The sequence below is a fragment of the Protopterus annectens genome, chromosome 10.part0 (genome assembly GCF_019279795.1).
Source record: "Protopterus annectens isolate FY-2018-M chromosome 10.part0, PAN1.0, whole genome shotgun sequence".
Taxonomy (NCBI): domain Eukaryota; kingdom Metazoa; phylum Chordata; order Ceratodontiformes; family Protopteridae; genus Protopterus; species Protopterus annectens.
The window spans coordinates 152,563,880-152,582,978 of record NC_056744.1 but is presented as its reverse complement, the minus strand read 5'-3'; the positions used below and the strand labels follow the sequence as shown (position 1 = coordinate 152,582,978).

At 42.3% G+C, this 19,099-nt stretch overlaps 1 protein-coding gene across 1 annotated transcript in view; it reads left to right on the top strand.

Moving 5' to 3' along the window:
• LOC122813016 (actin-related protein 2/3 complex subunit 1A-B-like) overlaps positions 1-19,099 on the top strand; it is a 494,459-nt gene that overhangs the window by 367,654 nt on the left and 107,706 nt on the right. The window lies entirely within an intron of this gene.

Sequence of the window (19,099 nt, the reverse complement as noted above, 5' to 3'; positions counted from 1 at the left end):
TGTATTTGCCTTGGAAGGAGGGTTCTGGGAGCTTCTCCCCCTGTGGTGACCTGGCAAACTAGAGAAGTGGCCATAGCCACCTGCCCATAAGCATGGGCCAAAGGTGGGATGTGCATTGGTGTACCCAAGCCAAGGATTGGGCAAAGCTCTATATCAGTATCATAGGTGGTCCCTCTGCAGTGATGCAGAGCTCACATCACCATCAGTGAAGAGAGTCAGGCTGCAGCATTACAAATGTTTTAATGACTGCTAGGATGTTGACTTCAAAATCAGTTCTCACCTCACATGGAATGAATGGGCTGTGACCAGGAACAAATGGGCCAGTAGAGCAGAAGGAACTCAAGGTCAGCAAGCAATGGGGCACAAAAAAGTGAAGTAAAAAATGTGGGGTGCATTAAAAACATACCAATTTACAGAAATTATTACCTTAAGAGCACATCTTTGAGACAGTTCTGAATTGTTATGCTTATTAAGAGGCATGAGAAAAAAAATGATACAAATTAAAATTGTACTATTCTTTTAAAGAAAACAATGCATGAGAAGGGAATGAATTGTATTAGAGCTATATCAAATAAAAACAAAAAAACAAAAATAGTTGTTTAAAATGTATAATCCTTCTAGGAGGAGATATATACCCTAATCCTGGCCCCACCTATCACAATGAACATAAAGATAATTCTCTCCCACACACTTCCCTAACCCAGCAACAGCCAATCCCCAACCCTGCTGATATAATATTTGCTGCAATAAATGTTAGAAGTATAAGAAATAAAACAGTTGAACTGGATTACCCAACATAAGCCTGTTGTTCTCTCTGTAAGGGAAACTTGGCTTAAACCCAGCCTAAATTACTCCAAAGTTATACCTCCTGGTTCTAATATTATCTGTAATGACTGTGCAAAGAGGAAAGGTGGTGGTATTGCTTTAACATTTCCCAACACATACCACATCTCTCCTTACAGCAAACTAACACCAAAAGTCAGTTCAGCAGAGATTCTTATTGCTTCCCTCAAAATAAACAACTATAAACAAACATGTATTACTGTACTTTACATCCCTCATGGCAACAAGACAGCTATTCTGGAGGATATCCTATGAACATATATGGTTTCACACAACTAACTAATAGCCCCGCACAGTATAGCATGACAGGAAATTCCTTATTACACTGGATGCTAGTATCAGGCACTAGTAAATACACCATCACAGGTACGATGTTAGACTCTCAGTGATCATCTCCCAGTCTATACAACCAGACATCTTGCACATCCAATTAAACAGCATATTTATAAAACAACATTAACCTTTCCAGATTTAACCCAGAAATGTTCATTAGTACACTATCAGCTATTAACTGAACTTCCTAAAATTCCTTCCCTTAAACAATGTTGTAATTGAATTCAATACAACTTTTCTAAATATCCTAAATGGCCTTGCACCTACTAGAAGGAAGAGACTGAAAACAAATAATGCAATTTGGCTATCAAAAAAGAGTAGAATGCTAATGCAGGATGGGGAAAATGCATGGAAAGAATGGAAAAATATAAAACACCTCAGTAACTTGAAAACTTCAGAATGTTTCACAATTGCACTAAAAAGCAAATAAATGAAGGCGAAAATTATACTTTAATAACTTCACAATAATACTAAACACAACCCTAAAACATTTTGGACATCCATTAAAGACATCTTACATCTCAGCCAAAAATTCAGCCCATACCTCCACTCAGTAACTCACCATCGAAACTGCAATACAGTTCAGCTCTTAGTTTATAGATTGTATAGCATCTCTAACTAAGGATTAACTAAGGATTCCTCAGCATCTAATCCCAGCCCTGCCCAACAGGCACATATCACCACATCCACTTTCACCTTCAAACCTGTGTCCACATCCTATATACAAATACTCTTAAAGAAACTTAAACCATGCTGTTCTTCAGCTGATGACCTTGCAAGTGAGTACATAAAAATAGCAGCCAAGAGCATTGCCGATCCTGTCTCAGTCGACCATTATAAATAGGTCACTCCAGGAATCCCACTTTCCCTCTCTCTGGAAAAAGTCACACATTATCCTTCTGCACAAAGGAGGAAATTAAGCAGACATTAATAACTTTAGATCTATAGCAATCTTATCTTCCCTTGCAAAAATGCTTGAAAAATCTATTCAAAACAAGTCCTAGATATCTCCTGAAGGAATAACTCCTATTCCCTACACAACATGGCTTCCATCCTTCTCATATTACTAGGACTGCCCTTCTAACCTGTATAGATACTGTTGATAAAGCTAGAGATAACGGCAAAGTAGTCTGTTCCTTATTCCTCCTTCTCCTTCTTCTAGTGGGAGGATCGACTTATCCCACTTGACTCTTGCCCTCTTCCTTTCCCAAATAAAATCTTTCAACTCTTTTTTATTTACTGTCCACAATTTCTCCGGTTGATAAAAGTTTGTCTGATCTGTATATAAAATTAAAACAACTAAAAAAATTGTACTGCTTTTATCTTGCTGTCCATATCCATAGGCAAGAACTTTTAGTTATGTACTTACCATAACGATAGATGTATGGGATCCATCTCGCCTACATTCTTGACAGATGGGAACAGAGCCGAGAATCGGCTCCGACTCGGCCTAAACAAAAGCACGAAGTCTCTCATTGGCTGGGCCAATCCCCTATCCCAGGATGCACCTCGTCCAAACCCCCAGATCTTGTTTGCCCCACAAACTCATCCACAAGCACCAATCCAACCAGAAAGACGTATGGCAGGAGAGAAAAAACAATACTTCCTGGAGACCACCACAACAGAGTTTCCTCCAGATCCAACAGGTAGGGAGAAGGAGGGTGGGTATGTAAGAATGTAGGCAAGATGGATCCCATACATCTATCATTATGGTAAGTACATAACTAAAAGATGTAATGTGATCCTATCTCGCCTACATTCTTGACAGATGGGACAGCATCCCTAGCATCTTGATCCTGGGTGGCTCACTGGAAGACACTCCTGAGCACTGTGGAACCAAAGGATGCCCGATCCCTGGATGCCACATCCAATTTATAATGAGAAATAAAGGTATGTGGAGAAGCATAAGTGGCTGCCGCACATATCTCTTCCACAGACAGTCTGGCGTGGAAGGCCACTGAAGTTGCCATAGCCCTAGTAGAATGAGCTCTAACTGGAAATGGAATATCCCTCCCTGTTGATGCATAAATAAATGAAACAGAATCCCAGATCCATCTGGCAATAGTGGACTTGGTTACTGCTTTGCCAATTCTGTTGTCTGCAAAGGCCACAAACAACTGGTCTGACTTCCTGTGCTGTTGTGTCCTGTCTAAATAAAACCTCAGTTGTCTATGCACATCCAACTGATGAAGTCTGTATTCTGCCTCACTTGAAAAATATGAAAAGATAACTGGTAGCTCTATCGATTGTTGCAGACAAAAGGCAGAAGAAACCTTAGGAAGGAAAGACGGGTTCAGTCGTAGGGAGACTCTATCCTTATGAAAGATCAGATATGGAGCTTTGACAGGAAGGGCTTGAATCTCTGAAACCCTTCTGGCTGATGTAATAGCTACCAAGAAGGCGGTCTTCCAAGATAAGACCTTTATGTCACAAGTGGCTGCCGGCTCGAAAGGAGGAGAAGTCAAGGCCCCTAGAACCACACTGAGATCCCATGGCAATACAGATTGTGACACCGGGGGGTGAAGTAACCAAGCTCCCTTGAGGAAGGCCTTGCACAATTTATGACTCATGAGCGAGGGCTCAAATGCAACATGGTAGTTAGAAATCGCTGCCAATTGGACTTTAAGGGTGGAAACAGCGGAACCCTATTTAAAAAGCATTGCCAGAAAATCTAGTACTGCTGAAACCGGGGCAGTCAGAGGGTCAAGGTTGTGCCGCTGGGCCCAAATGGCAAACCTCTTCCATTTATTGGAATATAACACCTTAGTGGAAGCCTTGTGGGAAGAAGACAGTATCCGGACCACCTGCGGTGAGAGGATATGCTGTCTGACTAAGGTCGGAAGTGGAGCAGCCAAGCCGCTAGCTTGAGAGTCCGCAGAGAAGGATGGGGCTGACCTGACTGCAGGGTCAGGAGGTCTGGAACTGGATCCAGAATCCAAGGACCCTCCGCCACATACTTCCGGAGGAAGGGAAACCAAACTTGGTGGGGCCAGTGTGGAGCGATCAGAATCATGCTGCTCCCCAAGCGGATCGCCTTCTGAATCATCTTTGGTAGTAGAGGGACTGGAGGGAAGGCATAGAGCAGACTGGAGGGCCAATTGTGGACTAGAGCGTCCCTGGGTGACTCCCCTGGAGGAGGAATCAGGTAGAAGAAGTTGCTGCACTTCGCATTCCAGGGGCTGGCGAAAAGGTTGCAGCAGGGAAATCCCCACTCGCAGAAGATGCGGGCCGCTACTTGGTTGTTCAGGGACCACTCGTGAGGCATCAGAATAACTCTGCTCAGCCTGTCTGCTATCACATTGGGCTTCCCCGTAATGTGTGTTGCTAGCAGAAACCTCTGGGAGGCAATCGCCCATTGCCACACTCTCATGGCTTCCCTGCAAAGGGGGTAAGACCTGGTTCCTCCCTGCTTGTTTAGGTACCAAACCACTGACATATTGTCTGAGAATATTGTGATGGTACCCTTTGGAAGAGAGGAGTGCAGTGCCTGCAACACTAAGAGCACTACCCTCATTTCCAGCACATTGATGTGCAAGTGGGTTTCGTGATCCTGCCACGTGCCCTGGACCGTCCTGCCCAGATAATGCCCACCCCACCCTATCTGGGAGGCGTCCATGGTCACTGTGGCAATGGGCGGGGGGGACAGAATGACCTCCCTTGGTTCAGGTTGGAGGGGAGAAGCCACCAACAAAGATCCCACAGGCAGGATTCTGTAATGAGAATCGGGTGGGATAGTGGCAGCTCTTGGTATGACCACTGGGTCGATAGGAGCCATTGGAGAACTCACATATGCAGTCTTGCCAGAGGGACCAGAAGAATGGAAGCAGCCATCGATCCTAAAAGCTGAAGAATCATCCTGGCTGGGGCTTTCCATCGGGGCAGCAAGGCTAGCACTTGGTCCTGTAATATCTCTCTCCTCTCTGTTGGCAGAAAAGCTCACATGTCTACAGAGTCTAGCTCTGCGCCTATAAAGGCAACACACTGTGATGGCAGCAATACAGACTTTTCCCAGTTGAATGTGATTCTTAACCAATGACCCAACTGGATGGTGGTACACACGGCTATTGTGAGGAGATGCCTGGTGGGGGTGGAGAGGAGCCAGTCATCTAGATACGGAAACACTTGGAATCCCAGACGTCTCAGGTGAGCCGTCACCACTGCCAGACATTTGGTAAACACCCTGGGGGCTGTGGTGAGACCAAAGGGTAGGGCTCAGAACTGAAAGTGACTGGTTCCCTGGCAGAAGTGTAAATGAACCCTGGACGCTCGGTTTATCTTGATATGATAGTAAGCATCCTTGAGATCAATGGAGCACATCCATACTCCTTTTCCCAGCAACGGAAAAATAGACTGTAACGTGACCATCCAGAACTTGGACTTTTTTACGAAGCAGTTTAGGCGGCTGAGGTCCAGAATGGGTCTCAAGTCCCCTGTTCTTTTGGGCACCAAAAATAACCTTGAGTAAGTTCCTAATCCGGTCTGGTCTGTGGGGACTGGCTGGATGACTCTCTTTTTGAGCAGGTTTGCGACCTCTATAGCTGCTTGAGTCCGCTGACTGGGTGTCACGTCCGGGATTCTCCTTGACGGTGGAGGGGGACGGATAAAGGGAATGGTGTAACCTCCGGCAATGATATGAAGCACCCACTGATCCTGGGTGATGGAACCCCAGGCCATTGGATGCTCTGAAAATCACCCCTGACTGGCTCCGGAGATGCACAGTTGGGCAGTCCCTCAGGGATGCTGGAAGGAGGAACCACAAAAAGATTCACGTTCTCCTGTGTTGCGGGGGCCTTTGCCGCCTCTAGGGCGATGTCTTCCAGAATAGTTCCCCCCTCCTCTGCCTCTGGACAGGGGGTCACTTTGATGGGCAGGGAAAGACTTTTGGGACTTCCTGAACCACATCTTCCCTCCCTTCTGAGCCTTGGGATAAGGTCTCGACGGGAGCGAAAAATGGGCTCCAACGGCAGACAAAGTCTTGCCCTCCTGCATCTAGTGAGTGTGCCTTTCACTTTGGGTCCAAAAAGAGAGGACCCGTTGAATGGAGCGTCTGTGAAAGAAGACTTGAACACCTCCGCAAAGTGACACAAGCGCATCCAGGCTTGCCTTCTAAGGGCTACGCCCGAACTCACTGCCCTACTTGCCCCTTCGGCTGCATATGATATGAGCCTCATGGACGAGTTAACAATAGATGAAAAGGTAGACAGCTGGGTGTTGACAGACTGCGTCAATGCCTCAGGTACATTACCCGAAAGGGTATCTCCTAACTCCTTTATGAGATCCCTTTGGAGCCTCGTAAAATGACACAAATAATTCAGTGACCGCAGGGTAAAGGTCACTGAAGATAGGGTATGCTTCCCGTACCTATCCATGCTCCTGAACTCCTTGTTAGGAGGATGGATAGACATAGACGCCTCTGCCACATCTTGCTGGGTGGCAGACACCACCAGCATAGCATCTACCGGAACTCCCTTAGTCAGAAACTCTTTGCCAGGGGGAGCAGACAAAAATTTGTTGGGGTGAGAAGGAACTGGCTTCACAGAATCAGAGTGCTCCCACACCCTTTGACAGATAAGGTCCAGCAATTCATCGAAGGGTGGAGACACCCAGGAGGCGGAGGGCTGGGCTCCCAAGGCCTTGAGGAAGACCAACTCCTCCACAGAAGGGGTTTTGGATGGCCAGTCACCCCTCTGTCTCAAGATCTCCAGGACATCGGAGAACGAGACATCATCAGAGGACGACTTAGGGGACCCTTCCGCATCATCAAGGTCGGTGTCCGAGGTGACAGACTCATCCGGGGAGTCTATGTGCTTCCTCTTGCACAATTTTTTGCGGGGGGCTCTTCAGGCAAGGACTCTGAATGCTCCTCGGAAAAGGGGGGACCACCCGTGGAAGAATCCTCAGGCCTCGGAGCCACACTGTCTGAAGATAGGGGGGACACCAGAAGCTCTAGTCGCCCTGTCTAGGGAAGGAGTCACAGATTCAGGTGAAGTCACTAGAGATTTGTCCAGCACACTCCTCATCGCCTCGAAGGCGGGCCCACCAGAATCTGAGGAAAGGCCTGCCTGCGAGACCATGACCGGCATCAGGGTCCCCCTAGCTGAGGCACCAAGTGGGAGACTCGGGGCCGAAACCAGAGGCCCCGACAAATCCCCCTCGGGCTCGGCCGAGGACACCTGAGAGCTGAAACCCCTGGAAGGAACAGAAAGGATTGGAGTTGAAGACGGAGCTGACAGACTAGCAGTGGGTTTCGGAACCATCTCAGGGGCTTCACCCGACTCTGCGAGCTCCGTCTCTGATGACACCAGGGTTGTCGGAGAAGGAAAGGACGATATCGAAAAAGCTGGCTCCGGCCTCTGGGTTGGAGCTGAAAATAATTTGGATAAGACAGGTGACTGAAGGATCCTCTGGACCACCCTATCTAAATCCGAGTCTGAAAGCCTGGAGGACCTGGAGGAAACAGATGGGGGCCGAGAAACTCTTCCTATTGGCTCCGAGGTAAAACTAGGATGTCGACTCCTAATCGGCTCCAGACGAATCGGAGCCAAGGAGGACTCGACCAGCGCCAAGACCCCCTTCGGTGCCGACGGTTCAGGAGCCGACAAAACCGACCCTGGAGCCGAGATTCTCACCTGCAGCTCCAATGCCAATGGAGCCGAGGCAAACTCGGGTTCGGAGCCTCTATCCTGCAGCTCCGAGACCAATGGAGCCAAGGAAGGAGACCGAGACTTAGATCTTCTCTCCTGAGGCTCCGAGACCAATGGAGCCGAGGAAGAAGACCCCAACATGGATCCTATATCTTGTGGCTCCGAAAGCAGTGGAGCCAAAGAAGAGGACAAAGATTTGGTTCTTTTTTCTGGTGGCTCCGACGGACTTGTCGGAGCCGAAGACTTCTTTTTCTTCGGTTTCGAAGAGGGAGAGGAAATAACCTCCTCAAAGGCAGGTCTTATCAAACCTCTTAAAATCAACTTATTTTTCCTCTCCTGTAACACACGAGAGGAAAAGGTATGGCAAACACTGCAAGACTCTTGCAAGTGTTTAGCCGCTAAGCAATAAACACAGATGGCATGGCCATCTGTTAAAGACATTTTATAGCCACATTTTGAAAGTTTTTTGAAGCCAGATGGCTTATGCTCTTTACTAGACATCACTGCAGTCACTCAAAACACAAGGATGGGAAGGGAGGGCAGCTCTAACTAAAACGCTCGAAGAGATAGGGCAAAGGCCCTCTAACTCAAACGGGCCTAGCCCACCAAATAAGAGGAATCACCCAACAAACAGAAAAAACAACACAATCAATCACAAGGGTAGAAAATAGCTATTAAAATAGCTGTTTGGTTATGAAATTTAAAAGCTAAGAGCAAAAAAAACTACCTTAAAAGGCCAAAAAAGAAGGGTACTTAGCCACAGCCAAATCGAGACCACGTTGTTACTTCAGAAGTGGCAAACGAGATCTGGGGGTTTGGGCGAGGTGCATCCTGGGATAGGGGATTAGCCCAGCCAATGAGAGACGTCATGCTTTTGTATAGGCCGAGTCGGAGCCGATTCTCGGCTCAGTTCCCATTTGTCAAGAATGTAGGCGAGATAGGATCACATTACATCATCCAGTTTCTCAGTTTTTGTATTATCTTTTGTTTAGTCTCTTCTCAGATATCCTTAGCTGCCATAACTGAATCATTTTTAATCCAAACTCCTAAATACTTCATTTTATCATGTCTCTAAATATGTGTATTGATGGACTGATTCATATGTAGGTACATATTTTATAGCTATAGCCTTTGTTTCATCCTTATTAATTTTATATCTTGAAAAAAAAATGGAATTGCTTCAGAATATTCTACATAATGAGACATCCTTTTCTGGTTTCATCAGGTATAAAATAATATTATCTGTCATCTAAATTATTGACATCTGAAATTAAAACCCATAGCTGTTGTGTATCAAATATTAATTGGTAGACAGTGGTGGTTGGATCTTGTAAACTGGACATGTATAACCTGTAAACAGCTTTGGTCACCAATAAGTGTGTATACCCTTGTAGCCAACTTGCACCGAAGTTATTTTATTTTGTGAGTCAGAGTAGTTAGGGAAACAGTCTGAAATGTGCTTTGTGGACTATGGAAAATGTCAGTGTCACACTTGACTAAGCAGTGCAAAATGAAGGGAAATTTTGCATGCCTGGATGTCAAAGAAGGACATGATAATGACCTTGTGTGCAATTTAAATGAAATCCACTGAAACTGGTGACAGTCTCATAGTGACTGCTAATGCAGATCTCACTACAAAGCAACTCAGTCCATCCCAAGGTAATCTGAGAATCTGTCTGGAATTATCTGACTAGAGCTGGAAATTAAATGCCTGCAGTTTGAAGCATCTGAAAGAAAAAAACAGCTTAAGGTGCAAGTAGTGAAAACAGAGAGAAGCAGAAGCTGCAAAGAGGAAGAAGCAGGGCCAGCATGAGAAAGAGATACTACTCATCCATCATCCAAGGCACACGAGCAGTGAGACAGAAAACCAAATCCTAGACCAAATCCAACTGGAGATTATTTCTTCATTAGAAAGAGAAGGATGACTTTGGTAGCTTTATTGGTGCATTTAAAAGGATGTGTAAAACTCTTCTGCTTATGAATAAAGCAATTCATAAACCCAGTAAAAGGAAGGAGTTCTGGATTGTTGTGATCATGCCAACATCAAAAATCTTTTGTTTGAATGTTCTAAACTTACTCCTGAAGCTTGTTGTTGTTGTTGTTGTGTCTTACGGCTTTTCCCAGTTAGGGGTCACCACAGTGGAACTCCGGTCCGCTAATGATTGGCAGTAGATTTTTATGTGCCGAGTTGCCAGCCCTGACGCACAACCTTCAATGAAGGTACACCCATTCACGCATGTCTCCACACAGAAGACGCTCTAGCTGAGAATCGAACAGGACAACATCTTACTGTGAGGCGACAACGCTACCGCAGCACCACCACCGCAGTAAACTTACTCCTGAAGATTACAGAAAAAAAATTCTAGAAAGCATAAATGAAAGGCAGATGACACTGTGACTAATTATATTGCAGACAAACCACACTTGCATTCACAGGTGGGTGACCTGACATCAAGTCACTACATTCGAAGTGCTAGGAAAACCTATGATAAAGGACAAGCATTCAGTATTTTGCCTAAGCACATGAGAATCTGATTTGCAGATCAGGAGTGCAACACTACTGAAGAAATGTGGAATACAGTTGCCTCTGTCTAGCTAGCCAGACACAATGCATTAGAAGGGGATACCCAGCACCACACCAAACTGTAAAGGAACATGTGGAAACGGTCTAAACCTTCACAGCAGGGTGCACATGCAACATAGAAAAATATTGGTTCATGTATGCAAAAAGGTCCAAGTACAATATTTCAATTATAAACAGAGGGGGCATGCATGGTCCAATTGTCTGCAGTGAAAGGTTGGGGAAAAAGCCATGTGAGGAGATAAAAAAAAAAACAGTAGCAACACAGGTTGGTTGGTTATTTGGAAACTGCAGCAAGTCTGGCTTATCACAAGAGTCTGTCCTGTTTCCTTGTACAGGGTAAAAATGTTGCTAAGAGGAAAATGCTGCATTACATGTAAATTGTCTTCAGCTTTCCCTGGTTAGGAGTCGCCACAGCAGAGCTCCGGTCCGCTAATGATTGGCAGTGATTTTTTACGGTGCAGTGTTGCCAGCCCACTGCAATTACTGTTAATCTTGTACTTGTTAGAGAGACAGTGAGAGAGAAAGAGAATACCTTCAGTGGAAGTCCACTTTGATTAGGGCCATGGGATAAACATCTTTTCAGGTGCCATTTCCCATGGACTAGAAAAGGGTGGGAAGGCAAGCAAGTGGCAGTGTTTTAAAATATTCCAGTAGATGCTCTAATAGCTGATGGCTTTGATAGCAGAGTACCTGGGTATGTATAGCTATATGCAGCAAAGCACAGAAAAAATCACGTGGGAATGGTTTCAGGGCTAAGACTCACACATTTCCTACACTTCCAGTAGAGGTTAGTAATGTGGCTTCTTTACAGAAAGATTGTGGTTGAGGATGTGGAAGCTGTACAAATTCCTTAGCAGAGACTGGAAATCCTATGGAGGAATTTATTCCAGAGACAGGGGGGGTTGTCTACACCAGAAGTGAGAAACAGTCCTGCTGTACAGCCATTACATGTCCACCCCAAGGAGCACCACTGGGTACATGCAGGGAAGTAGATCTTAACATCACAAGCCCACCTAGGTGATGTCTGCATTATAATAATCTCTTGCTTGGTAGGAAGCAAATGGGCAAATTCACAGCAACTGGGCAGGTGGTCATCAGGTACGGAGCATCATTTTTCTTGCATCCCTTTAAGGAAAGATGTTATACTTCTAGTTACAAGGACTTGTGAACTGCATTACTAAGCCCTAACAAGGATTTAAATAAACTAAACTAAAATTGTTAGTTCATGGACATTCAAGTAGCACACTTCAAGCAATGTCTGCCTTCTGGCTGTTGGATTTAATGCTCATGTGATGATTTAAAATGGAATTTTGAAACGTGAAGCATCTGCAGTCTTTAAATGCAGCATGAATTTAAAATTCACCAAATGGGATGCAAGAAGCTCATTTATTGCACCAAAGTCATCCAGGTTTTGCAAGTACAGCACATGTTTTAATAGCAATGCTGTTTTTGTTAAAGATATCATATAGTATTATAATCAGGTCTCTCTTGATTTCAGTCCATATCACCATTCTCATACTGTTATAAAACAGTTATATAGTTACAGAGAGAGTATTACGACTGGGTCTCTGACTTTAACCATCTCATTATGTGTTTGAGATGTGCATATCAGGAAGTTCACCTCAAAAGCAATTCTGTTCATAATACTTGGTGTGACATGGAGCGTTATCTGCTCAACACCCTACCAGCTGCAGAAAAACGGTGTAGGAGTGCCAAGTGTTTAGCACAGTGAAATAGCAGGCAGAAATGACGTTTTCCTCTGAAAATGAACTGCTCTAAAAGCAGTTAGACACTTTGGTTTGCGACACTTTTTGTTTATAAAACTGTGGCAGGATGAAGTGTCTTAATGGGTTCTAAATCTGTTTTACCTTTTGCCATTGTTCTTTGCCAGGTGGCAATGTCCACTGTCAGTCCCTAATGTGAGACCTCATCTTAAAAGTGGTTAGGGATGCTTAACAAAAGCTTGTTAAAAACCTTTCTGATGTCAGAAAGGTGCTAAAAAAGCAGTCTTTTTCTTGTTTTTGGAGTGTAATCACAGCACTCCATGTAATATAGTACAATTATGACTGGTAATCTAAACACAGTCCTCTGTGCTCTTTAGAAAGTGATGTAAAAGAAATCTCAGGAAAGTAAAAGCGAAGTTTTGTAGAGAAGGTATAAAAATGAAATGGAGAACATGATAAATGAAATAGACAACAGCATGAGAGAGCATTTAACATGATGTAAACAAGATAATGACACCCTGTTACTAATGGGGAACAAAAAACGGATGTAAAATTCAGTTTCACTAGACTTTTATGACATATACAACAGACATGATCATGAATATTTTGAATAGGAACCACAATATTTTTACATCAGATATTGTCTTAGGGTTTTATATGGGCAATCAAGTAAGCAGAACAGAGGTGGTAAGTCCTTGAGTAACTTTTTAGTTCATAAGTATATATATTGACTGAAGAGAAAAATGATGTAATAAAAGGGTACTTTAACTGTAAAGGCCATGCATTGTGATTGAATGCAAAGAACAAAGTAAATTTCTCTGCAGGGTCTAATGCATAACATCAGATTCTATTTCTGTGGAAAATAAGCTGTTTTCTTTTTAATTTGGTGCCTACTGCCTGCTGATCATGAGCTCTTTATGATCAATTGGTCCATTCCTTCCTCCCAGAGAAAGAAAGAGCTGTTCTCAGCCCACTTGCTCCCTGTGTAGTGACATGTAATCATGAAGCCATCATCCTGGTAGAGATTAGGCCATGCAAAAACAAAAAGGATTATAACTGGGTTTCTTATCATAACCACTATGGTTGCATGTTTGACATGTGGATGTCAAGAAATTCACTTTAAGATCAGATCTAAGTGCAGCTGTGAGGGTACATCTTATAATACACGTCTTGAACACATAACAAGTAGTTATGATTGGAGACATAGTCTTAATTCTTTGTAGTGCATAGGACTTCAGCTGCTCCAATATGCTACTAATTACAGTGAAGAAATTCTAGAAGTGTAAAGTATTTCACAGCTTTCAAAACTGTGAAAACTGTGATGTCACACAGATGGTAGCCAAAACGTTAGTGGGCCTTTAATGGACTAAATGCTTTAAAACCTGTTAAGCACGTCCATGCACCTTCTTTGAGATACAACACTCATACTTTACAGATTTAAAAAGCATGAGACTAGAGAAAAACATCTCTGAAAATCATACCTAACAAAACTTATTGTGAATCTCTTTGATAGTTAATAACTACTTTGGCCAGATTCTGCTACCTTTCTGCCCTAGTACTTTCTTCTTCCCACTCCCCCTCACTCCATCAACTATAAAGAAAAGTAGAGTCAGGAGAGTCATTACCTCATAAGGAAAACCCTTCTGTCTAGTAAGGTCGATCTCTTTATCTAAGTGATAAAGGAATCAACTCTCTCTCTATTTATATGACCCACTATCTTTCCAAACTTCATATCATATTGGTTTATACCTAGCATTTCTGGAACGTGGTAACTACACTTGTAAAAAATCTGCTCAGTCTCCTTCTGGGAGTGGTTTTCGTTATACTTCAGAATTTCTGTTTTCTAACAGAAGTGGATTAATTCTTGGATAAATGTTTCTACTCCACTACCTTAAAAAAACAAAGACACTGGACAAACAATTGCTATCTCTTTCTGGCTATCTAGCATGTAAATTTATTCCTAGTATTACAGACAAAAACTCCAGCTACAATAGCAAGGAAATAGGCAAATTTAGCAAATTTAGGGTACTTTACTGAAAGCCTACAACATAAATAATTAAAATGCACAGTCATTATATTTTCAGTCTTTATAAGCTGTTCCTTCCTTCCTTTATTTATTATGACAGGCAGGATTCCAAGGGATCCAGAAAGCAGGGAATCTCAAGGATTGAGTATGAGCTGGCTTAGGGAAGCAGACTTTGCACGTGAGGTCAGTATGATTTGGGGATATAAACCTGGTGTGGCTCAGCAGGTTGTAGAAACCAGCCTGAAGCATGATGCTCAGTTTGCATCACCTGCTGCTACTCAACAGACGTGCTCAGGGGTGATTCATGGATATTTCATCCTCCCTGCCCAGCATACCTCTCAACCTCTTAGGGCAAGAAATCTGGACAAAACAATAAGTAAAAGTGGGACAAATGCTCAAAAATAAGGACATTTTCTTACAGACTTAGAAAATAACAGGTTTTGCATTTGTATGAATTTTCTGAAGGGTATGGAGTCTGAAACTAAAATGTCTGTCATTATTTTCTAACTTCAGTCCTTAATGATTTGCCACTCATTTTCCCAGAAAACCACAATTTTGTGAGAAATGTAACAAAAATATGAGGCAAAAATCTGGTCATTCTACAAAAATCTGTACATTTGAGAGGTATGCTGCCCATGCCTGTGGAGAAATGTTATTTTGAAAATGATGCAGTTGACTTCCATTGGTAGGATATTGGTGTTGTCACTGGCTTGTAGCAAGATAGGGTGTGGTTGTACTAGCATGCTTGTAAACATGGTACACTGATGTAAGATGTGTCTTTACATCCACATGTTTTAAAGTATGTACAGAGTTATGTATGATGTTGTTCACCTGTGTTATGCTGAGGAGCACATCCATGTTAATGGAACTATGGGTGGTCAGCTACTGTAGAGTGCGTGGTAGATCTGCAGTCATATCCCCATAAATATCTGTCACCTGTACACACACCAATCCATGATTCACATATTTACAAATCATAGAACATCCCGAGGAGCATTGGATTCGTAATTCTCAGTACTTGAACACTTCCAGAATGTAATAGTGTATGCTGATACTCTGCAGAAGGTTAGATCACCTTTGTGAATTGTGTAAGTCTCTATTACATGGTTTTAACCACACTTGTGCAACTGAGGATATCTTTTAAGAATTCTGTTGATAATATAGTTATGTTTTAGCTGGTTTATATTTGGTTAATTTAGGTAGTTTCAGTCGGGTTATTTTTGCAAGTACTGCAGTTGTCTGGTTTGCTAGCTGCAACTGATATTTTATTTTATATTTCATTTTTAAAGCACTAATTTAGTTGATGGAACAAACATAAGTGGCCTTTGTTGTTTGGGGAAGGGCATGTGTGTGCATTTTATGTGTTGGTGTGCAAGAACTTACAATTCTTTTTACATTAAATTGAAAGAGAAATTCAGTCCATATTTTAGTTTATGTTGTGTTTTTAGTTTTTTTTTCTTTTACTCTAAGTGTAGATATGGTTATAAGCAGTTATTTTAAATGAACTAGGGTATTTGACTGTTTGCGTGTGTGTTTTATGTGTGCCGTGTGAGTGAACTTTTACTTAAGTTTTTAATGAGTAATTTAAATATGACAGTTTTAGAGAAATACCAGTAGCTTTAAAATTGTGCCAAGGGTAAGCCTTTACCTTAAATCTGTTGTATTGGAGGCACATAAGATATATGCAAACAATCCCATAAGGACATGCCATTGTTTCCTATGGGCCTCCACTGCACAAAGTGTAAGGCATTAAACAGTTAAGATATAGTTTGTTGGGTCTTTCTTGTACAATTTATTATATAAACTGCTAAGACTCCAGGCCCATCTACTTACCCTGACTCTGTATTCTCCCACCTGGGTACAATATCTTAGGGTTGATATATCATCATGAATCCTATACAACCCTAAGGTTGCTAATGCAAAGTATCAATCTTATTGTAATCTATATTGAACAACTTAGAAACATTGGAGTCAACACTAAACTGGTTGCTTTCCACCTACTCCTCAGAAACCATTGTACTGGACCAAATGTTCCACTGAGACTAATCCCATGCCCATTAATTTATATGGTCTCACAAAAAAATTCTCTCCCAACTAATTGGTAATACCAACCATAAGGGAGAGCATAATTTTGGATTCTTACTAATAATGGGACACATAAATATACTACAGGGACCCTCCCTATGACCTTTAGCCACCACCTCATCACATTTAACTGGTCCAAGCTAAAACTCTGCCTCTTGAGGAGGAGTGCATTTTAATAATGACACACATTCCTCAACATTCTGGGACTCTCATAACCCTATATCAGATATCAAGACCCAGATAGCCTGGCTAACTAGCTAACTACAGAAACCAAAAACACCCACCCAGAGAAACTTATTGGTAAAAATCCAGAAGAAGCAAAAATACCTTTAACTCTTCATCCACCTCTTACATTAGAGCCTTATTGAAGAAACTCAAACCACCACCCCTCTGCCGAACTCGACTAGCTGAGCTGACAAATAAAAGAAGCAGAGGCGATATAGCCTACCCTATCTCAATAAATATCCTATGTCATTCCACTTCACAAGGGTGGCTCCTCCACTGAACCATCGAACTATAGACCCCATATTTTGTTGTCTCCAATAGCCAAAATTATGGAAGATCGTCATAACAAATTACTTCACTATCTTAACCTAAATAATCTTCTGTCCCATACTCAACACGTTTTTCAGACCCACCATAGTCCACACCCTAGAAACCTACACATTGATAATCCAGCTCTCAGCTGGTTCAAACACCTCTCTCTCTGTACAACAAAAAGCAATCCAAAAAAAAAGCTATTTCTGTATTCATAAATGAACTTTCTCTCTCTGATCTACAAGTAGTCACCCAACACTCCTTTTTGCAGCACCAGTTCAACTTTCTCCACTATCTAATAACAATACCTTCTTAGGTCAATCTATTAATGGTACCAAAATTGAGCCTGATACTAACACTAAACTTTTATAGATTTGATATCCATATCAGTCAAACCATAAAGACAGTAAATAAGAAACTTGGATCATGTATATGAAATTAAAACTTTCTACCCCTACTGAAATGAACCAACTCACTGAAGCATTTTAAAATAATCAAACAACCTGATAAAACCCTTCACTGAGTGAAATATTGATTCCCTACTCCAATCTTAGCTGTCTTCGCTCCTCAAATAGATTTCTGGTTCAAACCATCAAATCTAACAACTTGGGTGGTGAAGCTCTCTTTGCCATTCCATAGGGAAGGTTTGAATTTAAACAATTTTTTAGTCTCATTGGCTTTGCCCATGTATTTAACCCTGATTAACTCTCCTTGACACATTACTATACCCACTCCCCCTACTACTAGCTGCTCTTCCTTTTCCAAAGTTTCAAATAATTATCAATATAGAAATATTATTGCATTTTGAGTTGTATTTAAATCACACTGTTGGCAAATGTATCTAAACCAAAAAAATATTGTTCCTGTAACTGTGTATTTATCTGTATGTAATTAATGTTGTACTTTTTTTCTCTGTGGAGCTTTTCTCCCCAGTCCTCCGCTGAAAATGGACATGCATCCAGTCGGACTATCCCGGTCAACAAATGTAAAATAAATAAAAAAATAAATAAATAAATAAAAATAAATGGTTTGACTACATAACCTTTGGTTTGGAAGGATGAGTTTTTGATGACATGTTCATATTGTCAACTTTTCATGATGTGGCAAGTGTGTACCTAAGCAAAAATATGTACACAGTATACTAGGTATGTGTGTTTATCACACCCTTATATGAGATCTGCAGTTAGGATAAATATATGTATTTGTCAACAAGTACACTTGTCTCTCTGATTTCTGCCTAAATGAATTACAGAAGGAGCATGCCATTATTTGTTTCATTTGCAGTCACCTTGGTTGTTTTTGTGCTTCTATGAAAGAGACCTCAGGCTCATGCCTGACTATCATAGATCTTTTCTCACACAATCCATCCACCTCTTTGCTGGTAACCCTTATTGCTTTTTGACTTCTTCCTGTCTGTTCCAAATCTTCTTTACCAGATTGCCTTCTGCTTTTCTGCACTTGTGCCTGAACCACCGTAATCTGTTCTCATCGATCTTTTCTGCAACTGGAGCTACTTTGGCTTCTGCTCTTATGTCCTCATTTCTTCTTCTGTCTCACAGTGTGCATCCTACCACCCATCTCAGGCACTTCATTTCCATCATCTCTAGCTTCCTCAACTGCTCTGCCTTTACTGCCCAGGTTTCTGTACCATACAGTAGTACTGGTCGCACCACTGTTTTGTACACCTTACTTTTCAGCTTCTTTGGCATTCTTCTGTCATTCACTACACCTGAGACTCTGTGCCAGTTGGCTGCAGCCCTCTGATTCTAGCTTTGACTTCCTCATTCAGGCTTCCCTTCTCCTCAGCCACCCCTCTCAGATAATTGAAGTTGTTGGTTGTTTACATGTTCCACTATTTTCTCTTCTATCTCAATTCTCAGCTTCTTCTGATTTCCCCCATTTGCTGCCATTACTACTGTGTTATCTGTACTCAGTTTCATCCCATGTGACTTCAGTTTTGCATTCCATTCCCCTATCTTTTGCTGTAAGATTTTGCTTAGAGTCAGCTTGTAATGTCACATAACCTACACACAGCAACTTTGTTGATCTGTCCCCTCTGACCTGTTTGCTAATGTAGTCCATCATGGGTATGAACAGCAGTGGGCTCAGAGCTTATCCCTGATGCACACCCACTCCCACTGGGAACCCCTCTGTGAGACCAAATACTGTTCATACTTGAGTCATTGGGTCCTTGTGCATAGCTTGCACTAATTCTACCAATGTTTCTGGAACTTTGAACCACCACAGAAATGCCCAAATCAGTGTTTTGGGGACCTTGTCATATGCTTTCGCCAAGTCTGTGAATGCCCATTTGGACTATTTC